We start from the raw sequence: 5,744 nt of genomic DNA on the forward strand, positions 1-5,744 counted from the left end.
GCTTCCCCAGGGTCCTCTGTGAGACTCGGGCTCCCTCTTCCCCTCCAGAACAGCTCTGGAGCCACTGACTCCGCCCTCGCTTTCAACTCCCTTATCGCATCCGCCTACACCATTGCCTGCTGACGAGTCTGTGCTCGGGCACAGAGCAACAGTCCTCGTGAGATGGGGCAGGTGTGCAAAGGACTCTGTCACCTGAGCCACGTCCCAGTGGCACAGAAGGCCAAGGAGTTATCTTTGACCAGACCTGAGCCGGGGAGCTCTGCCAACGCTCAGCAAGGACCCGCAGAGCATGGTGTTCTGTCCAGACACTGCGGAGACGGCTCTCTCCCCCTCGGCACTGTGGGGGTGTCAGCATCCTCCCTGCCCCCACCCACGGGATGCCAGGAACACCCCCAGCCGTGATGACCACAGATGTCCCCAGACATGGCTCCCTGTCTCCTCGGGGCAGAGCTGTGTGGCTGGCAAACTATCGGGTTGGTGAGCTGTGCCCTGAAGAAAGGGGGGAGAAAGGCAGCGAGGCACATGGCCCCTGCTCCCCAGATTTTACCACAAGCATGTCGTGCCAAGACCCAGCCACCATTAGTGTACAAACAGCACCCAGGCCCCCACGAGAGGCGGGCCCAGGTCTAAGGTCCTCACTGCAGTATGTGTTACAAGTTACAGGGCAGCTGAGTGGCGCAGTGAAAAGGACAAGCCACACACGGGCCCCTGCTCACGGGAACACCACCGGGCCGTGACACAGGGGCAGCGCCAACGCCTGCTACCACGGGAGGGGCCTGGGCACACCCGGCTCAGGGAGAGCAGCCAGATGCGGCGTGAGCAGGGTGCAGCTTCAGATGCAGGAAGGGGCCTCACCATTCCTTAAGGTCAGGCTCGATGGGGAACAGGAGACTGAAAGCTGCAAGGTACAATGTTTCCTTTGGAAGGGAGGGAAATGTCCTACAACTGACCAGTGACTATGCTGAGAGCCTCGACATGTGCCTTTCACAGGTGAAGGGCGTGATACGCGAATCGTTTCTCCAAGAAGCAAAGGTCCGTCACTCCAATGGTAGGCATCCCGAAAAAGGCAGAAGTATGGGGGTGCCAAGAGATAGGGGGGCCAGACAGGCAGAGAACTGGGGCCCCAGGGGCCATGAAGCAACTCGGCACGGTACCGCCACGGTGCAGGCACACCTTAAACAGTCTGTCCACACCAGGAGTCCGCAAAACTGAGAGTAAGTCTGGACGTAACCTGTGGCCTCTGCAGACACGGCGTGTCTGCACTCAGCAGCTGTAACACAGCCCTCGAGTCTGCAGGGGTCTGCAGGGCAGTGGGGAGGTGGGGTGCTCTGTAACTTCCTCTGAGTATGGCTGTGATCCTAAAACCATCTAAAAGACAGAGTTTCCTGATTTAAAAGAGAAAGACAGCGAGAGACCGGCATTCCCAGTTCAGCATTGACAGGAAACCAGACGAGGGCCTGTCACATGGCTGCAGAAAAGACGAAGGAGATGCTGGCACCCGGGGGCCTGGCAGCCAGGTGAGGAGATACCCCAGCACTGCAGGCAGTGGGTCCTTCTCTGTGGGGAGCTACCCTGGGCACTGTGAGGTGCTGAGCCACATCCACGGTCCCCACCTACTGGCTACCAAAGCAGTCCCAGTCGTGTCACCTACACAGGCCCCCAGACATCACCCAGGATCCAACTGCCCCAGAGAGAATCCCCCAGTTAGAGGCGTGCCCGGGGGACACGGTCACTGACACTCATGGTCACGGTGGCCAATCTATGCCGAGGAACAGGACAGACGCAGCAAGCGCTCATCACAGACAGACACAGCTCACAGCCCCCGTCAAGGTAACAGGACGACTGAGAGGTCAGGAAATAAACCAAGCCAGCAGGACACCAGAGCAGGGGGCACCCGGGCCAGAAGGGAGCATGCGGTGGCGAATCCTGTTTTACAAAGAGCCTGCAGCAGACGGCGCCGGGCAGGAACATGGGGAGGGGTGGGGGCAGAGGACGAGGGCTACGGCAGCACTAGGGGGAGGAGAAGGGACCAGAATAGCAACTAGGGATGCAGAGCAAGGAAGCATACAGATGAGGGTAAGGTTGAGCCGGAGGCGGCCCCGTGTGGGGGAGCCTGACAGAGCAGTAGCGGGCCAGGCTGTGGCGCCCCAATGCCCGTCTCTGGTTAGTCTACGGACAACACCTCCCTCCTATTACAGCCCCTTGCTGGGCATGACCAGGGCATCACATCCAAGATGGGGCAGGAATGAGGCTCAGAGAAGCCTGCTGGCTTGCTCAGGCCTGGGCTGAGTCTCCTTTACAAGCGTGCAGACATAGGGGGTCGCAGGGAAGAGGAATGCTGGAAGGGTGGGCCGGGCGGCACAGAGGGCTACCTCCAAATCGTCCTCATAAGCTGGCCAGTTTCTAGAACTTTCCAGAATGGTCTCAGCTTACATAACTGCTGTTGTACATCCGCCCCGGAGTCAAGGAGAGGGAAGCGGGGCCGAGTGAGACCACATGGATTAAGCTCCCTGGCCTGGAAGGACTCTCGCCCCGAGGTCTCGGGGGCACTGTTCTGGCACATTCCACAGCAGTCTGAACAGTGAAACCTGGATGCATCAACCAGAGGAGCTGAATTAAAGTTTGGGGTCTAATCACCCCAACAGTCAGCATGAAGGTTCTGGCCTGTTTTTCTAAAATAAAGTTTTACTGGAACATTCCCATTCATTTGCATACTGTCCAGGGCTACTCTCCCAGCTCCCCTGGCAGAAGTCGACAGGCCCAACAGAGACCGCAGGGCCGACACTGGGCCCTGCACATGAAGGGTTTGCTGACCCCTGGCTGAAAAGACATGCCTTCCAGCGGGAGCTGCCGGAAGGAGGAAGGAAACCCCGACTGCTGAAACCTGAAGGACTGGTCTCCGGAAGGGGCTGTCCTATTTGGCACCTGACCCTGTCCTTGGGTGAAACAAGAACAGGAATACAGGAAAAGCCGACGCAGCAGGGCCGCTTGGTGTGGCACCCATGACGTGAGTGGCCTGTGCAAGTTCGGTTCCCAGGCCCCTGTCAGATGGACCATAACAGAGTCACTGTTCTAAAGTGAGTTATCTAGTAAATTAAATCAACTGGGTGCGACCCTGCCCCCACCACCAGGAAATATCTCGGGACATTTATGTCTGTCACACAGGCACTCCTGGCATCAAGTGGGCGGAGGTAAAGGATGCTACTCATACCCCAAGGTGCCGAAGACAGTCGTGTATAGAGGACGACCTGGCCGATGTCCTTGATGCAGCCACGCCGAGGGGGAAGGCCCCCGAGCTGGCGAACTGATTCACTGCACCTTTATTTCGAGTCACGGGGCTCAGCTCTTAGCCGTCACCTCCTGAACCCTCACCGTGTTGCCGAGTGGTAGGTCCATAATTAGCCCTTTTGATATGAAAAAAAGAGATAGCCACCAGCCGTGGCCAGGGGACCAGAGGTGGTCAAGTGTAAAAACACATTACCTGGGCGGGTTAAGGACACCACAAATGACAGCGATGTGATTTTTATGGACAGCCAAGGGGAAAAAAGTCTCCAGATGCCTCGCGTCCTTGCCCAGGCTGGGCCTGCCGCCCAGCGTCCCTCCCCCACGCTCCCCGCATTTCCGCCAATCAAGCAACCTAACCGCCGAGCTGTTCAGCCTAAACCAGGCAGCCATGAAACCTCCCATATCCTGAAGAAAGACTCAGCTAGGTTCTGCTTTATCATCTCAATCAACCTCACTCTAGACCTTGAACTTCAGTGCCATTTCTTCAAAAAGAAAACGAAAGAAAGGAGCGCGAATCTCTCGAAGATTCTGCAAAAACAACAGCTCTACTGCGCCCACAGTACAGAAATGCACTTTCTCCTGTAGCTGTCGGCCTGGCCTGTCTGCGGACTTCACTGGCTTCTGGCTGCCACCCTGAGCCCGTCTCCCCCCCTACCCTCCTGTCAAGGTCCACACCTCCCAGTGGCCGGGCCACTTCCTTGACAAGCAACTTCGGGGAAATTGCATCACACTCTGAGGAGGCCTGGCTTCCTTATCCGGAAGACAGACGCCAGTGCAGAGTCGCTCCCGAGGCTGCTAAATGGACAGAGGGCCCTGGGAGACAAAGAAAGGCAGGCGCACAGCTCAGCCCCGCCGGGCAGAGCTCCCGCTCCGATCCCGGCTCCCGCTCCGTCTAGACAGCGCCACCAGAGCCACGTCTGGGCTTCGCACCGCCCCGGGTGGCAGGACACAGAGTCAAACGCATCCTGGAGTTCCCGCCATCGTCACACCTGTATCCAAGATATTGTCCACAAAGCCGTGTAGGAAACAGAAATTACTTCACGGGGAAGGCACAGCGTTGGTCACCCAGGTACAGACACCTGCCCACACTCCAAACAGCCTGCTTAAGAGGTATGCTTCACTGATACAAATTCTAGTCAAAATTAATGGAAAGTGTGCTGATGTGCCTAGGAGTGGCAGGACGTGTGTCTCACCTCGCTCTGAGACGCATCCCCCAAAATAAGAGACTGGAGGACAAAGGACATAAAAAGAGTGGCGTGGCAAGCAAATGCAGAAACATATCAGCAGGTCAGTGTCTAGGCTGGCAACTCTTCTGGACGTCTGCGATGGAAAAATTAAAATGCCAGCAACACAAGTGACTCCAAACTATTCACTCCCTTGAACTTCAGAGGACTCCAACTGACCAGTCTGAACCACACCACAGATTCAGGCAGAAACGTGAGGCTTCCCAGAAACTCTTCAGAAGTGGACCTTCTGCTGAACAAACAGAGTGGCAAATAAAAACCAGTTTGGATGCCACAAAAATGAACCACCACGAGAGGCACTCTGCTAACAACCCCGCCTTCTCTCTTCTCTATGGGCATGCAACTGCACAGCCAAATCAACCCTGGAGCTCCCCACGCCGGGTGGGTAAACTCAGATTCCTAAGACGCGCAAGTCACCATAGCTTTCACTGAAACGAGGCAAAAGGTCTCCGAGAGAACTGCGAGCCAAGAAATTAATCATCGGGCCTCGTTTCAAGTAAGCACATGGGATGTTCCCAGCCCCCAAAAAACCTGGTCGGGTGCAGAGCATTTATTTTTCCATCTAGACACCAGATGGCAGCAGTACCCAGTTCAAAACGCGACAACAAAGTCGGGCGCGCACGCCGCCCAGCCGAAGACTTTTTAATCGGGTACAATCTCTACAGCCCTGTCCCGATCACGCAGCAAACTCCAGGACGGCCTCAGCAGACGGGGCTGCACTTGCTGTCGCGGACCTTAACCCCCCTGGGAAATTCCACGCAGGGTACAGCCCACTGTCCACCCGAAACATCAATGGAAATGGAAATAAAACCCTTCCCCAGCCCTTGCCACGGGAGAAAGCAGTGGGCACCCGAAGAAAGCAGGGTGGCCATTTTAAACGTCACAAGGGGCTGAGGAGAGGGCGCCAAGGAACAGGAGAACAGCGCGGCGCCAGCAGACCCCGCGGAAAGCAGAGCCCGGGTCAGCGCCGGCCGGCGGCGGAAATTCCTGATTTGCAAGCACCATCTCGGACTCTGAATGCGCTGATCTAAATTTCCAGAAAACAGGGAGAACTAACAGGCTGGGGGCTCTCGGACCGGTCCCTCGGTCCTAGAGCATGAGTCATGACTCTGCAGGCTCTTCCTTGAAATGTATCAACCCTGTGCCAGCCACCTCCAACTTCTTTTTCTAGAAATTGAGGGGGGGGAGGGTCGCGGGCAGGCAGCTTAAAAAAAA

At 56.6% G+C, this 5,744-nt stretch overlaps 1 protein-coding gene across 1 annotated transcript in view; it reads right to left on the reverse strand.

Annotated features, from left to right (window-relative positions):
- UHRF1 (ubiquitin-like with PHD and ring finger domains 1) overlaps positions 1 to 5,744 on the reverse strand; it is a 32,017-nt gene that overhangs the window by 25,795 nt on the left and 478 nt on the right. The window lies entirely within an intron of this gene.

Source organism: Condylura cristata, unplaced genomic scaffold (genome assembly GCF_000260355.1).
Source record: "Condylura cristata isolate star-nosed mole 26May11 unplaced genomic scaffold, ConCri1.0 scaffold00025, whole genome shotgun sequence".
Taxonomy (NCBI): Eukaryota; Metazoa; Chordata; class Mammalia; order Eulipotyphla; family Talpidae; genus Condylura; species Condylura cristata.